General features: G+C 33.6%; 2 pseudogenes; one reads left to right on the forward strand and one right to left on the reverse strand.

The window, feature by feature from the left end:
• Window positions 1-8,517: 8,517 nt before the first annotated feature.
• LOC119538114 lies at window positions 8,518-9,126 on the reverse strand (annotated as a pseudogene).
• A 9,622-nt stretch (window positions 9,127-18,748) lies between these two features.
• Window positions 18,749-19,705, forward strand: LOC119537095 (annotated as a pseudogene).
• Window positions 19,706-25,915: the final 6,210 nt, after the last annotated feature.

The raw sequence follows: 25,915 nt of genomic DNA on the forward strand, positions 1-25,915 counted from the left end.
ACAAATTTGCAGGTTGGGGTAATCACTGTACTGGTTTAAAAAAGAATTTATTTTAATAAAACAAAGTTAACTTGATTATACATTGAAGTGCTTATATATTAATGGTAATATTTGAAAGAGAAACTTTATTTGTAATCCCATAATAATGGAGGGCTAGTCATCCAGTGATTATCATGAATATTTGATTTAAAAGCAGATTTAATTTTTTCAAAAAAATCATTGAGCAAGTTGTTTACATGAATGTGCTCTTTAGTTAAACCAAGGTGGGATCAACTTTATTTCACCAATACCTAACTGTAAGTGGATGCCATGGAAAAACAACTTGTTGTTTAGCAGACATATATAAAATGTGGAAAAATAACAAATGCCTCATTGGGAGGTAGAGATATTGGTTGTTGTAGGGTAATTTCATGATAATTTATATTATGGTAAGGATTCAATACAGACAAGCAGTTATCATCAGCAGCATTATTGTTGTTTTCATGATGATGCTGTCAATGTATGATATGTGATGTTGTTTTCCTTATAAAAATCATCATTCTTGTAGTTGTTTTTCTTTGTTTTGTTTTGTTTTGGATTTTATAAAGGGGAATTTATTTGGTTACAAAGTTATAGTCTTAAGGCCATAAAGTGTCCAAGGTAAGACATCAATACAGGGTATGTTCACTGGAGGATGGCAGATCACATCTGAAAATCTGTGTTAGCTCGGAAGGCACGTGGCTGGCATCTGCTCTGGTGTTCTGGTTTCAGAATGGCTTTCTCCCAGGACATTCCTCTCTAGGCTGCAGCTTCTCTCCAAAATGTCACTCTCAGTTGCTCTTGGGGCATTTTTCCTCTTTTAGTTTCTCTGGAACAGAAGTCTGCTTTCAACAGCTGTCTTCAAGCTGTCTCTCATCTACAGCTCCTCTCTCAGCTCCTGTAGATTCTTCAAAGTGTTCCTCTTGGCTGTAGCTATTCCTGTAGTTTTTGAGTATAAATGTTATGTCTCTACTTTTTAAGTTTAATATAAGTCTAAAGTATATTTTAAAAAATTAAAATTTAAGTATTTCTTATGATCCAGTTGGTGATCACTTTTTGTAAAAATACAATGTTCATTTGAAAAGAATGTGAATGAATTCTGTAGGGCTGAGTGCAGTGCTGTCTACATCTGTATTTATTTTCATATCATATATTTGTGTGAATATAGTTACATTTGTTAATTTTGAGTTTTTATCATTATAGCCTTATTGATGCTTTATCTACTTGTTTTATAAACTTTTGATGGAAGTGTGTTAAAATGTGTTATTATAATTGAAGATTTGTCTGTTTCTACTTTCAGTTATGTTACTTTTTTACCTTGGCATTTTTAGTCATGTTATTAGATGCATAAAGATTAGATATGAATATATTTTCCTAGTGGATTGACTCTTTTATCATTGTGAAACATTTCCCTTAATCTCCAGTAATGAATTTTGCCTTAGAGTTTCAGTTTCTTATTTTCCACTAACTTGTCTTCTAATTCACTGATCCACAATTCTGCTCTTCTGCATTATTAGGCTTATCACTTAAATTTTATAGTTTAGTCCATCTAATTTTCTATATATATATATTTTAAAATTTGGCAAATTCCAATACTTTGATGAAATTCTCATCTCTTCATTATTTTTGCCCATTTTTTACTCTTGAATCAATTATATATGATTATTTGAAAACCTTTGAAAGTTAATTCCAATGTGTAAAACAACTGGCTCTGTTTCTATTAATATTTAATTTTCCTCTAGCTTTTGATGTCTTATTTCTGTTTCTTATCATGTCTAGCAATTTCTGATTGAATGTCAGACTTTGTGTTTAAAAAAATCAAGAACAGATGAGTTGTCTTCTTCCAAGGATAGTTCACATTTTCCTTTGTGATAAGCCCCATGCAGGGTCTTATCAGTATGATTTAATCAAGGGTTTGTCTGGATTGGGGCCTATTTTACCATTTTATTGGGGTGTGAGTATCCTGTCTAAATAGCTTAGCCCACTGGGGCTGTCACCTGAGAGCTGGGTCTGTTCACACAGCTCCCACCTCCTGGAGTCTAATCCTTGTGTACCCAGTGATTCAAGACTGCCAAAATCTCCCCCCTTTTTTTCAAATGTTCTCCACTTAGCTTTTTGGCCTCCCTTTCCATGCAACTTCAAAATTTAGCAAATGTCATAAAGGGAAAACTACGATAGTATCAGGCTTGAGTCTCTGCTCTTCTTTCTTCACCTGGATCTTGACCCTCAAGTTCCCTACTTTCTTCTCTAACACTCTGACTGGCTTCCCAAAACTCTCTTCTGACCCTCAGCAGTGGCTCTCTAGCAGGAAAATCTTTCATTCTCACTCTCTGGCTGTATACCCAGAAGGGCAAATGCATCCAGGCAACAGTAGCTTCAGAAAGTCCTCTAAAATCCTTCTTTCTGACAATCTTTTGCTTTAGAAAGTCTTTAAGGCATGTTAGCTTATTTTTAACTTGAAAAAAAATTTACCTAGCATTTTTACATTAACTACTCATTCATAACCCTACTAACTGAATTTTAATTTCAATTTTTACAAAAGACATTTTTATTAGTGTCATTTTTTCTTTTTAATGCATTTTTGTTATGCTTAGAAAATTTTGCCAATGACAAAGTTCGTATATGAACTTTACATATGAGATTATCTTTATGTCTCTCTATAAAAAAACAATTAAATTAATAAAAATTATGCCACATCCCATGAAAAAATCTATAGAATTTTCTCCTTTCAATAAGTATATCTGTATGCAAATTGAAGCAGTACATTTTATTGTTAAAAAACCTCAAACAATGCAAAATGTTTCTTTTCCTGTCCTCCCTTTCCCAAACTCTCATTAAAGTTAACCACTATTAAATGGTGTGATATTCAGACATGTTATATACCTGACTAAATAGAGTTATTTTAAATAAAAATAAGATAATATCATGAACATGTTTCTGCAGCAGTTTTACAGAAAATGTTATGAGAGGGACATTTTTTCTATATTAAAACTTTCTAACTTCTTATTTATATTATTGTAAAACTCAGATAATAAAATTTAATGATTTTATACTGTTTAATGGTATTTGCTACATTCACAATGTTGTGCAAAAGTCATCTCTGTCTTGGTCCAAAATATTTTCATCACACAAAAGTAACCCCCATATCATTAAGTAGTCTATTCCCCAGGACCCACCCTTTTGCCCCTGACAACCACTAATTTGCTTTATGTCTTTATGGATTCACCTATTTGGGAAATTTCATAAAAAGGAAATCATAAAATATGTGATCTTTTTTGACTACTTTCACAAAGCATAATGTTTTCAAAGTTGATTAATGTTTTAGTATGTATCAGTACTTCATTCCTTTTAAGCTGAATAATAGTTCTTTGCATGGATATACCACATTTTGTTTATCCATTCATCAGTTGACAAACATTTGGTTGATTCCACGTTTTGGCTATTGTGATTAGTGCTGGTATAAACACTTGTGTGTAAGTTTTTGTTTGATAATGCTTTAAATTATTTTGGGTATATACCTAGTAGCAGCATTGCTGAATCATATGACAATTCTATGTTTAACTTTTTAAGGAATCACCAAATTGTTTTCCACAGCAGCTGCCCTATTTCCATTTCCACCAGCAATATAGGAGGGTTCAATTTCTATGCATCCAAACCAACACTTGCTATTTTCCATTTTTGGATTATAGCCATCCTAGTGGTTATGAAGTGGCATCTCACTGTGTTCTTGTTAGCATTTCTCTAATGGCTAAGAATGTTGAACATCTTTTCTTGTTCATATTAACCATTGGTATATCTACTTTAGAGACATGTGTATTCAAATATTTGTGCATTCAATATTAATATATTTATCTTTTTATTGTTGAGTACCAAGTGTTCTTTATATATTCTGGATGTTAGATCCTTAACAGATATATGATTTGGAACTATTTTCTTCCATGATCTGGTTACCATTTTACTTTATTTTTGTTAATACTCTTAAGTTTTATTAGTTTCTTCAGTTTGTTCATTATTTAAAGCAAGACATGTGCTTTAAAAAGCATTCTTATTTGAGAGTGAAAAGCTAATGACACAGGCTACCAGGAGATAGAAAGAGGGTAGAGATGAGGCATTTGATGCTGAAAGATGACAGAATGTTCAGCAAGATTTATTGTATAGATCCAGAAATAGACAGCATAATACAGTGTGAAGGTAGAACAATATTGTAAGTACATCAAACAAAGATGTCTGTGATTAAAGCTGAAAGAGGTGGGATAGGGGAATGTATGACACCAGAGGTAAAGACGGATGATGGAGACTGGGACTGTATAACTTGGCAAGAACTGGAATGGCCAATGACTGTTGTTAAATGTACAAATATAAAAATGTTTTTACATGTGGGAGAACAAATGAATGTCAACCATGCAGAGTGTTGAAAAGGGGATGGTATATGGGAAAAAAACATAATCAGAATAAACTGGAGCCTGTGGTTGGCAGTAACATTGTAATATGCTTCCATTGTCTGTAACAAAGGCAATAAACCAAATTTAAATGTATATGAGGGGGATATAAGGGAGGGTTATGGAATTCTTGGTACTGGGGTTGTTTCATATCACTATTATATTGTATTGTGTGACATTTTAGTTTTCTTTTTATCTTTCTTATTATTCACCAGAAAAAACTTTTTCATAGTAATCAATATATTCAAGTGCTGACTGTGGTGATAAACGTACAACTATATGATGATACCATGAAAAACTTACTGTTCACTGTGGATAATTGTATGGTATGTGAATATATCTCTATAAAATTGTAAGAAAAAATATAAATATAGGTAAAAGTTCCAGAGTGGACATGGATAAAGGGATGTACCTATCTACTGTTGACAAGGAGGCAGAATGGCATAGCCTTTCTGGAGGTAAGTGTGGTGGTTGCACAATAAGCTAAGTATGTGGGACCATAAGGTCCTACAACCTCATTATCAGGTGTGTACTTGGAAGAACTGAGAGCAGAGACATGACTGAACATTTGCACATGGGTGTGTATGGAGGCAGTATTCAAGATTTGCAATGGGTGGAGGTGGTCTAAGGGTACAATGACTGAGGAACAGAATGGTGAACTGTGGTGTATGCATACAGTGGAACATCGAGCAACTATGAGAAGGAGTGGAGCTGTGAGACACACAACGAGGTGAATGGATCCTGTAGACAACATTTTGAGTGAAGTATGCCAGAAAAAAAGGCAAACACTGTAATCCCTCACCAATACGGAATTAACTACAATGTGTAAACTCAGAATTCAATCTTAGAACACAGTTTAACAGGGAAATGATTAATGCAATGGTCTCTATAATGTAAGCTCTTAGGGCAGTCAAATCTATTCCTGAATTGTAATGGCCATCTCCAAACTCTGAGATGCTGATCCCTTTGTGTATGGCCTGATCAATCTCTGGAACATTGGGTGTCTGTGTGGCACCTAAGGTTCAGAGCTAGAGCTTGGTATATATGAACGCCAGTATTAATGCATACAGCAACTGTTAAAAAAAAAGAAAAAAGTTGAAAAAGAGCCCAGACTTCAGTTAGAAATCTGAATGAAGCAGTTCTGGTTAAGATTGGGGCAAATCAGGCCAAAGGGTAAAGGTTGAAACTGAGTGTGTATTAAAACTTCAACTTCCATGTGAGACCAAGGGAAGAGATATTTATTTGGTGTAGGATCTATGTTTTCCAAACAATATAACTTCTACAGTCAGTTTGTTCAAACACCACAATTGCAATGAACTTTGAATAGGAAGTGAGATGTGGTGGGTTTGTATAGGTTAGAGTGAAATAGCAACACATCCCAAAGTAATTTGGGCTGAGAATAAAAATATATATGCAGGTCCCCCTGAGGAGCTGGGGGAAAATGCAGAAGTGTTGGACTTCCTCACCTGGATTGTTGCTGATGTTCTCACAACACTGAGGACTGATGGCTTGGTATGCCGAGCCCTCTTTCTTGGGGCTTGGCTTTGTGAAGCTTGTTACTGCAAAGGAGAGACTAAATCTGCTTATAATTGTGCCTAAGAGTCTCCCCCTGAATGCCTCTTTGTTGCTCAGATGTGGCTCTCTCTCTCTAGTTAAGCCACCTTGGTGGGTGATCTTGCTGCCCTCCCCATGTGGGACCTGACTCCCCAGGGTGTAAATCTCCCTTCCAATGCAGGATATGACTCCCAGGGATGAATCTGGACCCGGCATCATAGAACATCTTCTTGACCAAAAGGGAAATGTGAAATGAAATGAAGTGAAGTCAGCGGCTAAGAGATTTCAAATGGAGTCGAGAGGTCACTCTGGTGGACACTCTTATGCGCTATATACATAATACATTTTAGGTTTTAATGTACTGGAATAGCTAGAAGTAAATACTTGAAACTACCAAATTCCAACCCAGTAGCCTTGACTCTTGAAGACGATTGTATAACAGTGTAGCTTACAAGGGGTGATAGCGTGATTGTGAAAGCCTTGTGGATCACACTCCCTTCATCCAGTGTCTGGATGGATGAGTAGAAGAATGGGTCAAAGACTGATGAAAAATGGGGTGGGATGAGGGGCATGATTCGGGTGTTCTTTTTTTACTTTATTTCTTACTCTGATTTTTGTTGGTGTAAGGAAAGTGGTCAAAGATGGATTGTGGTGATGAATGCATAACTATATGATGGCACTGTGAACAGGTGATTATACACCATAGATGATTGTATGGTATATGAATATATCTCAATAAAACTGAATTTAATTTTTAAAAGACACATTCTTATACATAAATAGACCAAGGTACAATTAAGTAATTTATCTCTAAAACATGCAAATTAATTTTATTCAGGTGTGTATAAGAAAGGGAAATAGCTTTAAGCCTTTTTTCTTTGGATTAAAAACATTTGGAAATAATTATTCAGAATTGCCAAATGTTTTACTAGAATAAAGGTAATTTTCCAATAGTTTTGAAATGCTGATGCAGTGAAAAGGCATTTGTGTTGATAAAGAGGACTGGAAAAATGTTTGTGCTATGCATGATCAACAGGAAAAGAGTGGGTCTGAGATATATTTTTAAAAAGTGAATCCAGTAGCATGAATCAAGGAGTTTAAAATGGAAAAACAGGACCTATGAGCCTTATGTGGTACATATATATTCAAGATACATGACTAGGCTAAACAGGTGGCTAATTGGTATAGACTAATTTGTTCTTTGGTTTGGAAATAGTCAAATATGATTTCTATTTAAAAGTACATATTGATAAATAAATGCAATTACATCTAGGGCAGCAGATATCTTCCTTTCATATACACACCAAAAATACATACTAGATAATACATGGCAGAGTAGCCTAAGCAGTATCATTATATTCCAGTTTTGTTACCCTTCGGTTAAATGAATGTTAAACCATTTTATATTGTTTCTATACACCATCTGTCTACTATCTTTAAAATTTCACAAAAGAATTCTTCAAAACTAGGCAGACTAAAAAATTTATAAGCCTACAAAGATGCTCATACTATTATTCAACAGCAGTCAAACCCAAACCTTGGATGTGACTATTGACTATTCAGTTTGGGCTTTTCCTAGAATGGAAAAAATTTCCCACAATACCTGTCTTCATACAACTGAAATGCTAGACTATCAGATGTGAATTCTCTTCATTTTCTCTGGTGAGCCAGAGAAATTTGCCTCCCAGCCCCCTCCACTACCTATTCTATTAACAATACAAATGCCCTAAATATACACAGAAGAAAAAGGAATATATTTAAAAAACACAACCTTCAACAATATTAAATCATTATCTTCTCAAATCAACTGCAATGTGGAAACAGGATATCAAGCAATTCATGGTGGTGTGAATGATCAGCACACTCAACTTTATTCCTGAAAGTGAATGCTAGGAGAACAGGGATAATTGTGTATGCTTCTCATGGATTAGCAAAATGCTCCCCATCTGATAGAAATAAAATGTTTATATAAAACTTAATAAAACTTAATCTATCTGTGCTCCTAAAAACAAGCAGTACTAACAACTCAATAACAATTTTCAAAATAACAACTGTTTTCCATTTAAATTGTTTTGAAGCACCTAAAATTCTTCAATAACAAAAGACAAGAGTATGAGATACAAGCAACACTGTCTCTTGAATACTTTTGTGTTCATATACAAAGTCCCTCCTAAGATTTATTATACAGTTCATAAAACTGGTTGTTTCTACCCTGAAGACAGCTTTGTACAATTAGAACAAAAATGTTTCTCTAAGTAGACACTAGTTAAACCAAAGAAACAAACACCTTTTTTAAGGCTACTGCTGCAATGAATGGTTCAATCTGAAGTGCACTGGGACAAAAATAAATCTGGAGGTAGAGAACAAGATTTTTTTTAAAAAGTGAGAAGAGGATTGAAGAGACCATCAGATACTATCTGTCAGTAGCAAAAGATTTGAATCACATATATTGCTTTTTTAATTCCTTATTCTCTCTTATCCTTAGTTAATGATAACTTTTTCTTTCTTATTTCTTCACACGGCTTGGCCATGTAAATCCACCACAGAGAGGTGACACAATGATATAGATGAACACAATCAGTGTGACAATGATGATGAAAGTAAGCTTGAGATTCTTCATACACAGGGCTCAGATCAGATTTCTGCTGGTCATTTTGAAGGTGACAGATGAATCCATGACATTTTCTGTTTTGTCTATCAATAATTCCAATATTTCTCCCCACTGAGCTACCAAATCTGTGTTTCTGACCATGATTCCTTTCAGTTCATCCACTGATGGGCTTGAGTCTCCATCACTTTGTCTAGGCCCTTATTCTTGGAGTGTTGCTTCAGCTGTGGAGCCGACACTTGAGAACTCACTATTCATGGCATATGGAGGTGCTGACTGTGCTCTTGAACCATATGTAGTCTGAAAACTCTTCTTTATCTCACTCAAAAAATTAAGTGCTCAAGAACATGGAAAATCATTGTCTGATACAATGATACACACTCCTGTCTTGGCAGGTGTAATGAAGCAAATAATTGCCATGTGAGTACATTAGTTTGTTATTTTCAGAAGGTATCTTAGCCAGAATCTGCTCTGCCACCTACAGGAAGTTTCCTCCATACTAAGCATATTTGGCAAGGATAGTGGATCCCCTAGTAACAACAGAAAAAAATGGCCATGGCTTCAATCTGTCTGGCACTCTCTGCAGGAACGTGGGCTCTGGTCATGCAGCAGACAACTGTGGGCTCCTGGGGGAGGCTGGACCCCAACCTCTTTTTACTTTCTTGATAATATACTTTGATACACAAAAGTTATTAGTTTCAATCCAGTCTAATTTATATATTTTTTCTTTGGCTACTTTTGCTTTAAGTGTCAAATCTAAGGAATATATTTAAATTCAAGGTTACACAGATAACATACCTACATTTTCTTCCCAGAGTTTAATAGTTTTTGCTCTTACAGTTAGGAGTTTGATCCATTTTGAGTTAGTGTTTATGAGACACAGTGGTCCAAATTTATTATTTTGCATGAGGATATCAAGTTGAACCAGAACTCTTTGTTAAGAAGGCTGTTCGTTTCCTCATTGAATAGTCTTAGCACCCATGTCTAAAATCAATGATAGATGTGTGGGATTATTTTGAGACTCTCACCTATATGTCATAGAAATAAATATATGTGCCATTTCCACATGGTCTTAAATATTATAGCTTTTTAGAAAATTTGATATCATTAAGCATGGGTCCATCAATTGTATTCTTTTTCAAGAGTGCTTTGGCTATTTTTGGGTCCATTGCATTTCTCTGATTTTAGGATCAACTTTTCAATTGCTCCAAAAATTCCGTCACAGATTTGCATCTGTAGATCACTTTATTAAGTACTGAATCCATGCATATAGCATATAGGATGTCTTTAATTTAATTAGTGTCTCTTTAATTTATTTCAATAATATTTTGCTCTGGCTAGAATGTAGCAGAAATAATGTTGAATGTAAGTGGCAAGAGTAAACATCCTTGGCCAGTTCTTGCTCTTAGGAAAAGGCTCTCTCTATTTCATGATTAAGTAAATTAACTATAGGCAATTCATATATCAATATCAAGTTGAGAATGTTTACTTATATCCCTTTTTGATGAGTATTTTTGTCATAAAAAGATCTTGGATTTTACCAAATGCTTCCACAAATATTGAGATGATCATGTTTTTGTTTTTTCTGTTCCTTTCCTCTAATAATATGATGCAGCTTATTGATTAAATTTGTATGTTGAACTAACCATTTATTACTGAGATAAACCCTACTGGTCATGATATGTAATTATTTTATTTGATGCTATTTTCAATTGGCTAGTATTTTGGTAAGGACTCTTGCATCTATATTGATAAGAGATAGTTTTGTAGTTTTTTTGTGATATCTTTATTTGACTGGAATCAGAGTAACACTGGGGCCTGAAGGGATAATTTGGATAGTGTTTTATCCTCTTATAATTTTTGGAAGTGTTTGTGAAAAATTGGTGTTCATTATTATTTAAACCTTTTCTGGAATTATACAATAAAGTCATTCAATTCTAGGCTTTGTTTTGGGGGAATTATTTTGATTATTAATTAATCTCTTTCCTTGTTATAGTTCTTTTTGGATTTTCTTCATGAATTTGCTTATTCTAATTATTTCATATCAGTATGGCCTTTTGTGACTGGCTTATTTCATTCAATTTGATGTCTTCAAGATTTATCCATGTTGTTGCACACATCAGAACTTCATTCCTTTTTACAGCTGAATAATATTCCATTGTATATATATATACCATATTTTGTTTCTCTATTCATTGGTGGATGAACACTTGGGTTGCTTCCAACTTTTAGCAATTGTGAATAATGCTCCTATGAACACAAGTATGCAAATATCTCTTCGAGTCTGTGTTTTCAATTCTTTTGGGTATAATTCTACAAGTGGGATCAGCGGGTCATATGGAACTACCGAACTGTCATCCATAGTGACTGCACCATTTTGCACTCCCACCATCATTGAACAAGTGTTCCTATTTCTTCTCCACATCCCTTCCAAAACTTATTATTTTACGTGTTGTTTAGTAGTAGCCATTCTATGGTTATGAAATGGTATCTCATGGTGGCTTTGATTTGCATTTCCCTAATGGTTAATGATGTTCAGCATCTTTTCATGTGCTTATTGACCATTTATATATCTTCTTTGGAGAAATGTCTTTTCAAGTCTTTTGCCCATTTTTTAAAAAATCAAGTCATCTTTTTGTTGTTACATTGTAGGATTTCTTTATATTTTCTTCATATTAAAATTTTTTCTGATGTGGTTTCCAAATATTTTCTCCCATCTGTAGGTTGTTTTTTACTTTCATGATAAATTCCTTTCGTGCACAACATTTTCAATTTTAATGAGGGCCCATTTATCTATTTTTTCTTTTGTTGCTCATGCTTTGGATGTAAAGTCTAACAAACCATTGCCTAACCCAATTTCCTAAAGATGCTTCCCTATTTTTTCTTCTAGGAGTTTTATAGTCTGTTTCTTATATTTATGTCTTTGTCTTTGTGCCAGTTCCATGCTGATTTGAGTACAGTGGCTTTGCAATAAGTGTTAAAGTTGGGAAGTGTAAGTCCTCCAACTTCATTCTTTTTTCAAGATGGTTTTGTCTATTCAGTGCCTCTCAATATAAATTTGACGATACGCTTTTCCATTTCTGCCAAAAAAAAAAAAAAAAAACAGTTGTTATTTTGGTTGGAATTGCATTGAATCTGTAAATCACTTTGGGTAGAATTGTCGTCTTAACAATGTTTAGTCTTCCAATCCATGAACATGGAATGTACTTCTGTTAATTTTGGTCTTCTTTGACTTCTTTTAGGCATATTTTATAGTTTTCTGTGTATATGCCCTTTATATCCCTGGTGAAATTTATTCCTAGATATTTTGGAATTTTTTTCTTGATTTCATCTTCAGACTGTTCATTACTAGTGTATAGAGACACTATTAATTTTTGAGTATTCACCTTCTATAACATCACATTGCATTTATTAGCTCTACTAGCTTTTGTTATGGATTTTTCAGGATTTTCTTTATATAGGATCCTGTCATCTGCAAATGAAAGCTTTATTTCTTCCTTTCCAAATTGAATGTCTTCTATTCTTTTTATTGTCTATTTATTCTGGCTACAACTTCCAGTACTATGTAGAATATTATAATTTGAACCTTCTTTTTTTCTTTGTCAGTCTAGATAAAGATTCATTAATTTTGTTGATCTTTCCAGAGAGCCAACACATGATTTTGTTGATTTTATTGGTTATTTTTCTATTCTTTACATTATTTATTTTCACTTTGATCTTTACTATTATTTTTCTTCTGCTTGCTTTGGGTTATTTTGACCTTCTTTTTCTAATTTTTTTTTATTTGGTTGACATCTTCACAGTGATTGACTTACAAATGTTAAAATAACTTTGAATTCCTATGATAAAACTTACTTGGTTATGATATATGATTCTTAATATATATATGTATTGTATTTGCTAATATTTTGTCAATAATTTTGCATCTATAATTTATTTTTCTTGTAATATCATTGTCAGGATTTGTTATTAGAACTGGTCTCACAAAATGAACTGGTCAATTTTCTCTGCTGTTCTAATTTCTGAAAGAGTTTGTGTATAATGGTATCATTCTTCCTTTTATTATTTAATAGCCTTTACCAGAGAAATTTCTGGAAACTGGGGTTTAAATTTTGGAAGGTTTTTTGGCAAATTCTATCTTTCCAACATAAATCAGGCTATTCAGATTTTCTGAGCCTAGTTAGGTCAATTATGGGGACATATATTTTTCAAGAAATATGTACACATTTTTTCTTTTGAAAAAACTTCAAAATTATAGGAATGTTGCAAAAATAATACAAAAATAATACATAGAATTGCAATATACCCCTTCCCCAAATACCCAGAAATACTAACTTTTGGAATTTTGCAACATTTATTATATGAGTCTAAGTATCTATGATTTACTACCATTTATTGTCTATCTATGTAAACATCTGAGAGTAGGTTATACAGTTTATGCAAGCTTCAAATTTGTTGGCATAAAATTGTTCATAGTGTTCAATATTAGCATTCTAATGTCTTTATAATCTGTTATGATACACTATTTTCATTGTTCGTATGGGTAATTTTTATTCTCCCCTTTTTCTTGATTAATTATGTCAGGGATTAGTCAATTTTTTTATACTGTTCAACAGACTGCTGGCCTTGTAAATTTTGTGTATTTTCTGTTTGTTTCCTATTTTGTTTATTGTTTTTCTTATATTAAGTATTTGATAATATATATATTGTATTTATTTAACTCTTTTTTTATCTAGCTTCTCAAGCTGGTAGCTTGTTTCATTGATTTTAGAACTTTTTCTCTAATGTAAAAAAAAAAAAAACCAAGCTGTAATATTCTCTCCAACCACTGTTTTTACTGCATCCACACATTCAATATGCTCTATTTTCTTAATTACTCATCTCAAAACATTTTATAAATTCCTGTGTGATTTAATATTAACCTATGAAATGTTTACAGATGTGTTGTGCATTTTCCAGATATTAATTGGATTCCTAAATATCCTATTTCTTTGGATTTCTAATTTAATTCTGCTGTGTTCAGAGAATATCCTCTGTATGACTTCACTTCTTTTAGATTATTGAGACTTAATTTCTCAAGATATGGTCTATTTTGGTGAGCATAACATATGCATTTGAAAACAATGAGTATTATGAAGTTATGGGCAATACTGGTCTATAAATGTTAAATAGATTTGGTAGTAGATAGTGCAAACCAGACTTTCTATGTCACAATTTTTGCCTATTTTTCTATTGATTGCTGAGAGAGGGGACAATGATTGTGGAATTCATTTTTGTTATTTTTCCTTTTAATTCTCTCAGTATCTTTTTATCTGCTCATTTTTTCTTGCAGACTATAATACTTGATTTTAATAGAGCCATTTCACTTATCAGTTGGATAGTATATGCTTTGTGTATTTTTCTGATGGCATATCTTTTCCTATATTTTGACATATATCTAGTTTGAAATGTTGTGACATATGCATACATTCATGATACCTTTACCGCAATCCAGATAGTGAATGTGCCCATCAACCCAGAAGTGTCCTTATACACTGCAATCCCTCTTGTCGCCCATCCAATAGCTGCAGAAAATGACTGATGCTTCTGACACCATAGATTGGTTTCAAATTTCTAGGACTCCATACAATTAGATTCAAACATCATTTTGTTTGGTTGGTTGGTTGGTTGGTTTTAGTTTGGCTTTGCTCATTCAGCATAATTATTTTGCAATTTTTCTGTTTTTCATAGGTGTCAATAATTAATTCCTCTGTGTTGTTCGGTCATACTGAATTAAATTATTGAACTATAATTTTTTTATCACTTCAACTGTTGTTGGAAATTGGGGGCATTTTCAGTTGTTGACTCTTACAAATATAGCTGCTATGAAAACTTTTGTAACAATCTTTGTATCAATACATGCTTTCATTTCCCTTGGCTAAATACCTAAGAGTAGAAATGATATGCATATATTTAATTTTACAAACTAACAAAGTATTTTTATAAATGGATGTACCATTTTGTTTTTAGCCTCAGCAGCAGCATACAAGTGTTCTACTTCCTCCATTGAGTATGATGATCAGTCTTTTAAAAACTGCATCCACTCTAATAGGTATGTAATCTCATGGTAGTTTTTATTTCCATTTCTCTAATGACTAATAATGGTGACTATCTTTTCTTGTCTTCAGTTACCTTCTGGAAATGTTTTTTCTTCAGGTATTTGTTTAATTCTCTTGCCAGTTTTATTATTGGAAGGATTGTTTTATTATTACTGACTTTAGAGAATTCCGTAAGCCTTCTATATACAAATCCTTTATCAGAAATATGGTTTGCAAAATTATTTTCTCCCAGCCTCTGGGTTTTATTTTAGTTTCTTAACTCTTCCTTTTGAGAATCAGAATTTTTAATTTTCATGAAGTCAAGTTTATCATTTTTATCTTTTATGTATTATGCTTTGATGTTATGTTGAAGAAGTACTGGCTCAATCCAAGATTATAAAGATTTTCTCTCATGTTTTGTTCTAGATGTTTTATAGTTTTAGAATTTAAATTTAGGTCTATGATTAATTATAAGTAACTCTTTGTAATTCATGTGAGAAATGGATTGATATTATTATTCCTTTTTTGCTTATACATATTCAATTGTTTCTGTGGCATTTGTTAGAAAAGTATGTATTTCTCCACTGATACAACATTGCCTCTTTGCTGAAGATGATATTTTGTTTCAGAAAGGAATCAATCAGTTTAGGTTCACCCTGGAAGTTATCTCACCTTGTGAGGGTGGTGGGTTATATCTCAATTAAGTTCTCTGAGTATAGAGCAGTTCATCAAAGTAAGATGGGATATGAGACTATGAAGAAGTGAAGGACAGTGAAAACAGGGAAAGATCAAGAGATTAGATGTACCTCTTTGTGCCAAAACATTGTTGGAACCCTAATGAATGGAAGTGAGCTACAAAGATCAATATATGTAGTAAAAGTAATAGGAAGTAATTGGAAGTAATAATCTCCAGGAACAGGATACTGATTACATTGGGAGAAAGGGTGGGGCATACTATTGGTGTGGGGTACACAGTGTACTTCAACTGTATTGATGATGGTTCTCTCCATAAACAATAGGGTGGGTGACATGGATTTTTTAGGTATTTTACATCCTTCCATTTTTATGTATCATTTATTATATATTTTAGAAAAAGATATGTGAACATATCCCTGATAAATCTGTTAGTTTAACATAGTATGTGCAATAGTTTCCTATTGATAATAAAAATATTCTAAAATGTGTTCTGCTTTCTTTAAACACTATTTATTAAGATTATTCTATATTTGGAGAACTGTGACTGAAATTTGGGATAGGGAATGATCATAAACACAATGACTATGAAGATAGAGTCCCAGTTCTTACACTCAAGAGTACAGTCATGCATAAATGATATCACTGTAAGATTATTTTAAAAAACAAACTGAAAGAACAGAATGTCTAACCTTTACATATTTAAATTAATTAGGGTATTTCTCATGACAAATATTATATAATTAATAAAGATATTTTAAATATTTTAATAAACTGTAAATAATTACAATAAAATACTAAGTGAAATCTAACTCTAATGTAACTATATTTTTAATTAAACATTTAAAAATATTAACAGTGCACAAAAAGATTAATATTTGATTAAGGTGGTAGGATTATGAGTACTTCAGTTTCTCTCTTATTGCATTGATTAATTTTATACAATGAGCAAGTAACAGCCAAGGTTAATATAAAGTTTTTCAATTAACTATACTTTAAATATATTTAAGATATGGCTATCTCCTGGCCAAGTCACTAGATAAGTCATGGCCCACGGGGATTCGGTGAGAAGATAGCTCTAAGAAAAAGTGGCTACTTCTCTGGTCTAACCATCCTTCTTGGCCCTTGGGAATAAACAATATTTCTATATTTCTGAGGACTTGCCAGAGGCTGATGAAACTGATCAGCAGGGAAAATTATGTTAGAAAACAAAAATCTCTCACCGCTGGGCCAGCAATGAACACCGTTTGCCTGAACCAGTCACTTCCTACTGCTGTTTCTGGATATTGAGTAAGTGATTTAAGAATGTGTAGCAAGGACAAGTGGAGCTGCATGGCATTTTCTGAAATAAAAATATGTATAATCAATGACAATAGACTCCAGAATAAAAAAAAAATCATATAAGTAAATGGCATCAATATATTTTTGATAGACAGGGTTTGAACTTGAAGTTCTAGGACTGCAATCCCAGAACAGTGATGATTAATTGGAGATTCTGCCAGGGGAAGACAGAGGTTAAGGACAGTTAACAGCATGCCACTGTGGAAGAGGTGTCAGGTGAGCTGTCAGAGTTTTACTTGAAGGAGAGAAGGATCATGAAAGATATGATCTTTGTGCCTTTATATCTGTAGATGTATAATACAGAGGGGGAGAGATGTTATGGGGAAAACTTTGGGTAACTATGAAGAGGTATTTCTAAGAGTGAGAATTATTTGTAGTTAGAAAAATAGGTACTGGAAAGGCATCAAAATACATGGTCAGCTGACAAGAAGTCACACTGAAGAATTCTGCTTAAGGAGGGTGATTTGCTTGAAAAACCTCCAAAACTTTCCCACTTAAAAATTTGTGAGTAGGAATTAGGATCTAAGGGATCCAGAGAAGAATACAGAATGAGATTTGGAGAAGATGACTTGATGTGTGGAGAAATGTTTCGGAATGCTTAGAACAGCAGCACTTACAAATTTTATATATAAACTTTATTTAGACTAGGATTAAACATCACCTAGACAACATACCTGCTCTCACTTTTAAATAAATAGTCACTGATAGATATTCTTCTGAGGCCTACAAGAAAACTATAGTTCTTTGTTTTTATACAGAGGACAGTGTTTAGTGTCCTGAGCAACAGCCTTTATACTGGAATGAGAATTTTGTTCTCTTTTGGAGTCGTCTCTTTCTGTCTGTGCTGTATCCTACATCACTTACATCCGAATGTATCTATGTTTTTGTCAGTTTTTTTCCATGGAATCACTGAGACATTTCTCAGCAGATTTCCACTCCCACATATTTTTCTTGTGTCAGCTATCCCAGAATATGTAAAATTCGAACTTTCTACTTCCTTTCAAAAGTAAGTAACACTGGTATCTATATAATGATTATATTTCCCAAAGCTGCTTCTCCATGGAAGCCTGGGGTCCACAGTCACTCATGGAACCTTAACTCTCGCCCTTACAGCATGTTCCTCATTGTTTCATTGAGAAAGAACTCAAGCCATCTCCTCCCCTATATCAAGTATACTTGAATCCCTTTAATTTTATTAAATAATATTTTCATTCTTTCACTACAAATCATATACGTGGGAAAGAGCCTATATGGAGGGCTTATAGATGCAAATTTACCTGAAGAATCTATGATGGATTTGGCCCCCTGATAAATCTACCTTGGTAATATACCATAACTATGCAACTAATGTCACCTATCTGGGTGGAGTTAGCATCCTGCATCAATCTCATATTTGAAAACTACTTGGTCAAAAGGAAGAACAAGGCGAGAAGAGGTTATTTTAGTGGTGGAGTCAGAGCCCTCAAAAGAGGCCTTCAATCAACTGATATTTTATAAAAGAAGTATTAACATACAATGCAGATATATTCATCCCTGCTCATCTCAAGTGTATGGAGTCCATAGAGGATAGAGAATATAGGGAGAGAGGTGAGGCTGAAGTCACTGGGGATCCTGGTTTTCCTCTGTCTGAAATATCACCTCCAATTTTTTTAAACTCTGATTTTTTTAAAAAGGTTGGAAGAGGAAAGAGAAGGTGGAATGTGGGAGGAAGAACACTACTAAGGATGCCAATCCCTTTGCCCTTGACACAGCGAAGCTGTCCAAATATCCAGCCTTCACATAATGGATATGAATGAGGGTGGTTAGATAATTTTCCAAAATGCATATGGTGAACCTTTCCAAGGGTCTCCATATCAGGGGTGTCTCATTCATTTAAAACATTGAGAACAAGCTGATGGAGTTGATTCTTCTGATTCTGTTATTCAAGAAATTTGTCACTATGTGAGAATAGGATTTATGAGTGCAGAAAATCATAGATTGACAAACCCTGCCCCCTGGGAAAGAAGACCTGGATTGCTATGTCTATTACTAATGGCATAGTGTTGATGCCTTCAGTCTTGTCATTGATTGGAATTCCTGGTTTAGAATCTGTGCAGTGTTGGATGGGGATTCCATTCTGTGCTATGTACATCATTGCTTTGATTGGGAATTCCCTAATTTTGATCATCATCAAATCTGAGTGCAGCCTCCATGAGCCCATGTACATCTTCCTGGCCATGCTTGCAGCCACAGACATTGCACTTAGCACCAGCATTGTGCCCAAGATGCTTGGAGTTTTTTGGTTCTACTTGCCAGAGATTTATTTTGACACTTGCCTCTTTCAGATGTGGCTCATCCATACATTCCAGGGTATTGTGTAAGGAGTTCTGCTGGCCATGGCTCTGGACTGCTTTGTGGCCATCTGTTATCCCCTGAGGCATGCTACCATATTCACATGCCAACTAGTCACTCATATTGGAGTCAGTGTGACACTGCGGCCTGCCGTTCTGGTAATCCCTTGCCTATTGCTCATAAAGTGTCGTCTGAAACTTTACCGAACCAAGTTAATATCACACACTTACTGTGAACACATGGCCCTTGTGAAGCTTGCGGCTGAAGATGTTTATGTAAGTAAGGTCTATGGACTATTTGGAGCTTTCATTGTCAGTGGGTTTGACTTCATTGTCATCACCCTCTCCTACATCCAAATATTTATCACTGTCTTCCACCTGCTCCAGAAAGAAGCTCACCTTAAGGCATTTAATACCTGTATTCCCCACATATGTGTCTTCTTCCAATTCTATCTCCTGGCTTTTTTCTCCTTTTTTAGTCACAGATCTGAATCCCATATCCCATCATATATACACATCACCTTGTCCAATCTTTACCTGCTGGTCCCACCTTTCCTCAACCCCATTGTCTATGGGGTGAAGACAAAGCAGATTCAAAATCAGGCAGTAAAAGTCTTCTGTTCCAAGGCCAGACTTGACTTTTAATTAAAATATTTCCTTTTATGAGTTTAATGTCTCATCTTTGACCCTTTGTGCTTTGTATGCGATGACTGTTGTCATCATGCTTTTTGAATAAATTAATTAATATATAAATAAGGTGTTAAAGAATTCCATGGTTTATTGACCTGTGGTCTGAAGGCAGTCAGAAGAATTTCAGAGAAAGAGAAGAGCATATTTGATGCTGAAAGACTAAATCCCTGGTTGTAGGATTATGTCAGAACACATTACTCTTCTCATCACATGAGTACGGGACTAGTGACCCTTCGTCAGATCAGAGTGGAGCATGAAACTTTGATCCCTCTCTACTCTGAGCACCAAGATCAGTCTCCTTGATCTAATATTTGAGTCTCTCCACAGTCTCTCTCCAATTAGTATAAAATCTCCTTTCCTGCTTACTTTGTCCCATCAAAATTTTTTTCTGAAGTATCTCCTTCATGATGCGCTTCCCAATCATATAATTCACGCTCTATTCAAACTGGTGATTTTCATGTCATGTAAAATATTTGTTCCACCAAAACTGAGACTGAGACCTTAAATTTTATGCTTATTTGGGATTGTTTCCTAAGTGATCATCTCCTTTCATCATTTGTATGTAGAGCAATTTGAGGAATGTTCTGATACCAAGTCATTCTTATGACTGTAAGGGCATGTGTTATTATAGACCATAGTATTTTAAAGTTCTTCTCAATAAGTTGCTTGATTCATGGAAGAATAATGCTTGACTTAACAATTTCTGCAGGCTTGGTCATCACTATACTTGTTCTCCCCACCCCCAACCCCTTTTTAAATAAAGCAATTGTTAATTTTATTCTGCATTAAAGAGCCTATATACTAATGGTAATATGTTTCAGAGAACCCTCATTTTACATGCCCATCATAACTGAGGGCAAGTACTCCAGTGGTTACCAAGGATATTTGATAGAAAAAGATTTAATTTTGGTATTTAAAAAGAGCCATGGAGAATATTGGTTACATGCATGTTCTCTGAAGTGACACAGAACTAGGCACAAAACATTTCCAAACTATTTAAGGTGGGAAAGCAATTTATTGTCACAAATTAAGCAGCCTAAAGTGTAAAATACAGAAAAAATGACATATGCCTCATTGAGAGGTAAAGATGTGGTTTTTATAGTGTATTATGATTAAATTTAAGTAAGCCCCCTTCAAATGAGGCTTGGTAGCTGGTAAGAACTCAATACAGATAAGACAATGTCATTGTCCTCATCACTATTATTGTTTTCATTATGAAAATCATCATTCCTGTTGTCTTTATGTAGAAAAATTGTCTACATTTTTGCATTGTTTATTAATATCAGTGCATTTAAATATATAAATGTAAACTTTTCTTATGACATATTCTGTGACACTTTTTGTAAATACCCATGTGCCATCCAAACCAATGTGAATTCCGTAGTTGTTGAATGCAGTGCTGTGTATATCTATATCTATTTTTCTAACCATATATTTGTGTGAATATAGTCATTTGTCAGTTGTGTAGGTTTTTATCATTATAGCTTCCAATGTCTGTCCCTGTGTTTTTTAATCAACTTTTTATAGAAGTATGCTGAAATACCCTACTATGAATTAGGATTTGTCTGTCTCCTTTTAATTCTGTTGATTTTTGCTTTATGTATTTTTTAAGAAATTTTGTTGGATGCATATAGATTTAAAATGAATTTACCTTCATGGTGCATTGACCTTTTTATCATTGTGAAATATTTCTCTTAATCTCTAGTAATGTATCTTGCTTGAGAATTTCAGTTGTGTTAATTTTTATTAACAAATCTTCTAGGTCACACTCTTGCCTTTTGCTCTATAATTCTAGTTTTCTGAATTATTAGGTTTAGCTTTTGATTTTTATGGTTTTAGAATATCTTTTTGATACTATCTCTCTCTAACTCCCTCCTTATTTATTTTTGGTATATTCAAATTCTCTGATGAAATTTATTATCCCTTCATTTATTTTATCCATCTATTCCTCTATTTTCTTGACCACATTAACTTCATCATTTGGAAATCCTTGACAGCTAATTCTAACAAATAAAATAACTGGGGGTCTGTTTCTATTAATTCTTTAATTCTTTCCCTGTTTTTGAATACATTTTTCAGACATTGAAATTTTGTGAATGCTACATGATACTGTTTCTTTCAGTGAAAGTTTACCCTTTCCTCTCTGATAAACCTGTACAGGGGCTTATCGATTTAATCTAATCCAGGACTTGGCTTGGCTCCAGTTTATTTTACCATTTATATGGAGGTGGGTGGACTGACATCTAGGTCTGAGCCTACAAACTTTCAACTGAAATCAAGGTGTGTCCAAAAAGGTTCCACCCCCTGGGTTTTAATCCTTACGTGCCAAGGAAGGCAAGACTTCCATAAATTCCCTTCATTTCTTAAATATCCTCTGCTCTGAGTTTTGGCCTTCAGTTATATGTAGCATCAGAATTTAGAAAATGTTTTGAGGGTAAAACAAGAAATGTGTCATCCTGAGATCTCTAATCCTTTCTCACACCCAGATCTCAGACCCTCAAGTGGCTTACTTTCTTCTCTCATGCCTTGCCACATTGCCAAAATCTCTTGTCATTCTTCTGACACTCAGCAATGGTGCTCTATCTAGAAAACATTGGATTCTCAGTTTCTTTTCTTCTTCTTAGAAATGAAAAAAGTTTCATTAGATAAATGTGGCTTCCAAAAGTCAGCTTCCTCTGTCCCCTGAACTTCTCTCCAAACTTTTAATGCTTCAGAAGGTCTCCAATGCCTTTAAAGTTATTTTTAACTTTTTATTTAATCTGGCATTATTACTTGCTCATGGGTAAAACTTTGTTCCCAACTACCCCTTCCTAAGTTACTTGACTTTATTTTAGTTCAGATTTGGTACACAAAACATTTTTATTCTCCTTTTTAAAATTTCATGCACTGTGTTATGCTTAGAAGACATAGTCAATCACAAACTTAATATGGGTCAACATATTATTCATCATAATGGGCCATATCATAATATGAAATTATTTCTGATGCCTATATATATGAAAGAACAATTAACAAGTTAAGCAAAATTACTCCACATCCTATGAACAATCTATAGAAACTTCTCCTTTGTATAAATATATTTGTATGTGAATTGATACAAGTTTTATAGTAAAAACTCAAAAATCCACACTTTCTTTCTCTGTCTTCCTATTATCTCATCAAAATTAACCACTATTAAATGACATGATATGCATACATTTTATACACCTGAATACAGGTAGAGGTATTTTAAATAAAATGGGATCATATCATGAACATTTTTCTGCAGTAATTTTTCACCTAATGTTATTATACAGAGAGCATTGTAAATTAAAACTTTTGGTACCTCCTTTTAATTTTTTTTATTATATTGCATATTATAACAATATCATGATTAATTTGTTCATTATTCTTTTTTTACCTGTTAATGATTCAATAAACATTCCTCTCTCCATATATAGCTATGCAAGCATTTTTGCTTGATATATTAATAGAAATGGAATTAGGGGTAAAAGGTCTCTCCTGTAAATTTCATAGGCATTATCAAGGTTTATCTAAGGCATTTTCACTTGTCTAAACTTCCATAAACAAAACTCAAGTAACTATTTCCCTATTCTGTATTATCAAACTTAAGAAAAATAAAATTGTTAGTCAATAGTTGGCACAAAACCACATGGTTTTTTTACATTATCTTTAATTCACATAAGATTTTGTTTTTATTCAACAACTGAACTATGTAAATTATTTTTCTCTGCATAGATAGAGCTTTTATTAATCAGTTTAGTCTCTTTCTATAATATCCTGGTTTTATCATTTAATCTGTTACCATAAACATTTGTGTTTATTTCTGTCTTTATTTTCAGACTTTTCTTTTGCCACCCTTCACTTTAATATTACAGGTTCATAGAATATTTTGATAGCTTGAAGCAAAAATATTCTACCTATTTTTTGGCATTTGCTATTGCAGTTACTAATTATGAGACTAAACTAAATTGGTTGTTTATAGATAGTTCATTTTCCTGTAATTTCCCCTGAAGACAAATTAGATAAAGCAATTAATATGAATTAAATACTGACTGAGTTATTACTTAGCCCTTGTGAGGTTCATAGATAGTTTTGCATTGTACAAAAGTATTTGATATAAATCATGTTAGACCTCTTGGGGAAAATTTTCACCAAGAAACTCATCTTCAAACAAATTTAATCTCCCTTTTGCAACATTTTTTTGAGATGTACCCCTTCCTTTGATTCAATTCTATTTTATTCCCCTCAAACTTATGCAGTACAATGTAATACAAAGACACTGAATTATAATAAAAGATGTAAGTTTATGCTGGCATCATCTTTTAAATTCTCCTATTTTAGATCATTCACTTCATCTCCCCAAGTCTTCAATTACTTCTCTTGAAATAGAAATTACTTCCTTCCTTTCTGCTTCCCTTCCACAAAAACACAGCATAAGATTAATGCAGTTGGATGTTCCTAAAAGAGGTGAAATATGTGAAAAGCTTTGTGACCAAATAAATTATGATTTGGAATTTCCCCCATCTAAATCTATTTTTAAATCCATACAGATTCCATTTACCTTGATTAGAGTCCAGAATAATAAACAAAGAAATTCATAAGGCCAAACTCATTTTTTACATGTTTAATCCTCTGTCTTGTACTTCTGTCTGATTAGCTTCCCAATGAAATTGAGAGGATAGCAAAGAATTTCTTTACATTTTCTCCTAACTATTAGAATCAATTCTACTCCTGTTAGATCCCACATTAAACATCTGTGGTGGTTTGAAGCTGTCTGATATCAGAAACATATGTTCTTAACTCTAATCCTTTCCTGTGGATGTTAATCTCTTATAAGTAGGACATTTTGGTGTGGGCCAATCCCCATCAGGATGGGTCTTAATCCTATTACTGTAGTCCTTTATGAGCAGAATGAAATTCAGAGAGAGAGAAAGTCACAGGAAGCAGGAAGCTGAATATCAATGGATCCCGGAAGAGAATGGAGAGCTCAAGAGCTATCCCCATATACATATGTGCCATGTGACAAACTAAGGACTAAAGATTGCCAGCAATCAGCCCCAGAACACCATATTCAACAGGAAGAAGGCATAGCCTTGATGATTCCTTGATTAGGACTTTTTCCCAGCCTCAAACCATGAGTGAATAAATTCTTATTGATTAACCCAACCCATGTCATATCATGGTATTTGCTTAAGCAGTTGAGGAAACTAAAAAACTTCTAAATTAAAATCCTAGAAAAACTGTATCTCACTTACAAAAGTCATCAAATTTTGCCATTGATATGTTGTTTCATGATTTGAATTGAGAAAGAAGAAAATTTGAGTGAAATAAAAAGATTAGATGATTAAAAGGAAAATTGATCTTGTAAATATTATTCAGAGGTTTCTTAAATTTCTACCAAAGGCAAAACATTTTGATACTTAAGGGTATACCTTAAAAAATGATAAAAAGAGAAACAGTTCCATTTTCATAACCATAGTTAGGGAAATGATTTGATCATTAATCACTAGTGATTCCCAATGTTTTTATTAACCCTGTTCCTAGCCCAAGGCTTTCCTCCCTTAAAACCTTCTTTGCAAATCTCAACTATTTTCATCATCACCTGTATAATGACTCCAAACCTCATTCCTCTCAGGTTCAAATGGACATATCAAATTGATTTCTACTTATATAATGTATAAGTATGCCCATCAGAATGTCATATTTATCTTTCTCATAATTGCAGTTAGCTTCCTACAAACATTGGTTCTTGAGTTCAAATAAAATGGCAAAGTAGGCAGCTCCAAATCATGGTTCCTGCACAGAAAGATTGAAAAACAAGCAGAAACTGTCAGGACCAACTTTGTTAAAACTCTGGATAGTCTTCAAATGTTTGCAGCAAACAAGCAAATGCTAAATCAAGTAAAAGGCAACATAAAAGTGGTTCAGAGCAATCAGGAACTGAACTCTAAACAGAGTAGTAAATGGCCTGGCTAAGAATAGAAGGAATACTTCTTAAAGAGCCAATTTGCAAAACTGGGAGAGGTTTTTTATTTATGTTTGTTTTTTTCTTAGCTCTTGACATACAAGAAAATCTCTGTCAAAACTCTAGCAAATGGACAAGTGCAGTCTTCAACCATTAAGCAAAACAAACCATGGGGAAGGGAAAGTCAGATTTGTAAG

This window comes from Choloepus didactylus, chromosome 6 (assembly GCF_015220235.1).
Source record: "Choloepus didactylus isolate mChoDid1 chromosome 6, mChoDid1.pri, whole genome shotgun sequence".
NCBI classification, from domain to species: Eukaryota; Metazoa; Chordata; class Mammalia; order Pilosa; family Megalonychidae; genus Choloepus; species Choloepus didactylus.